This window comes from Propithecus coquereli, unplaced genomic scaffold (assembly GCF_000956105.1).
Source record: "Propithecus coquereli isolate 6110/MARCELLA unplaced genomic scaffold, Pcoq_1.0 Scaffold383, whole genome shotgun sequence".
In the NCBI taxonomy this organism is placed as follows: domain Eukaryota; kingdom Metazoa; phylum Chordata; class Mammalia; order Primates; family Indriidae; genus Propithecus; species Propithecus coquereli.
The window spans coordinates 627,853-629,554 of record NW_012149541.1 but is presented as its reverse complement, the minus strand read 5'-3'; positions in this window follow the sequence as shown (position 1 = coordinate 629,554).

The following is a 1,702-nucleotide window of genomic DNA, read 5'->3' as shown; positions in this document are numbered from 1 at the left end:
TTACGCACCCCTGGAGCCTCAGCTCAGTCTTGCCTCCTCCATGCAGCCCTCAGGGATTGCTCCAAACCGACTTAGGCCCCACCTAGAGTCCCCCTACATATTCTCCCTGCAGTCCTGCAGTGTAGGGTGTAGTCATCATCTGAATTATCATGCCAGATTGTGACTCCCACCTGCACAGCTCCTTAGGGGATGGAACTCAGCTCAATACTTTCCCCACTTTGTCCTCGTAGTCAAGGACTAAACATCAGCGTGGCCGGTGGACAATTTTTCCCTCCCAGTCTCCCTATGATTTCCACGTGGGCTGTCCACAAACACAGCTCAGATAAAAGAGACCCTGCAACTTCCCAAGCCTAGCTCAATTCCATTCACACCCCACAGGGCCAAGCCCAGGTGGACAGAGGTGTACACGGACACCCACACTTACAGAGCCATGCACCCACACAAACACGCGGAGAAACATGCACACAGACACGTGCACACTCAGACAAGCACAGATGCAGACGTGCATACCTGAACACCTGTATACACTGAGACAGGGTCATGCATATACTGACAAATACATAGATGTGCACACGCAGACTCACACAGACGCATGCACACCACATGCACATATTAACCCACTCACAGACAGCCACACACTCACACACACAGGAAACACACATGCACACACAGGCACCCAGGGGAGCACTCCCACCAAGGCCTTAGGTGCAGGAGGAGGACCCTCTGATCCAGGCCCCAGGAGGCCACCGCCTCCTGCGAGGAGCCCCCAGGCCAGCAGAGGGCGCGCGAGGCCCCTTCCCTCCGGGCCGGCCACAGGCGGGGAGAGAGAGCACGTGGTCGCCGCCTGCCCTTCCAAGCCAGGTCCCTTTTGTTTTCCCAGTCCCGAGAGGAGGCGACTGTGCCTGGGGACTGCCTGGCACGGAGTCCTGCAGACCCTGCTCATCTCAGGTTGCGCTGATGTCGTCCGGGCGATGAGCCTGCGGGGGCCGTGGGGCGATGAGCGGCCCAGGTTCAGGCAGGTGGGCGGCAGCCAGTGGGAGGATGGAGAAGCCGCCAGTCGCCCCCATGCAGCCCCCACCCTGCCATCCTGCAGCCCAAGGGGGGCCTCAAGTGCTTGCCCTCTCCCCTCCCCCATGTCCCTCCAAGAGCTTGTTAAAGTGTGTGTGTGTGTGTGTGTGTGTGTGTGTGTGTGTGTGTGTGTTGTGCCCTGGGAGGGCCCCTCCCCAGTGCTGAAATGGGAGCAGAGAACACGAAAGGCAAGCCCCTCAATCCTCCCTTCTTGCCAGAGCCCAGCTCTTCCCGCCCCACCTGGCTGCTGTGACGTTTTTGATTTCTTAAGGACAGAAGCCCCCACCACCCCAACACCCCAGCCTGGAGTGGTGGAGGTTATGCGTGGGTTTCATTCAAGACCCACCTCTGCTGCTTACAGGTTAAGAGTCTTGGGTGAGTGATTTAACCTTCCAAGCCTGAGTTTTCCCGTCTGTAAAATGGGCATCCTCAACAGTCCCTGCCTTGCTGGTGGATTGGAGGGCAAGCAAGGCAGAGCACGCAGAGTCCTGGTTTGGGACTGGCCCATGGCGAGTGGCAGTTGGCTGCCGTCGCTGTTGTGGTTGCTGTGTGCTGAGCCCTTTGGTGGCTGAGCCTTGAGGACAGCGTTTGGACTCTAACAGAGACCCAGGTAAGATGTGCTCAGTCCACCGTG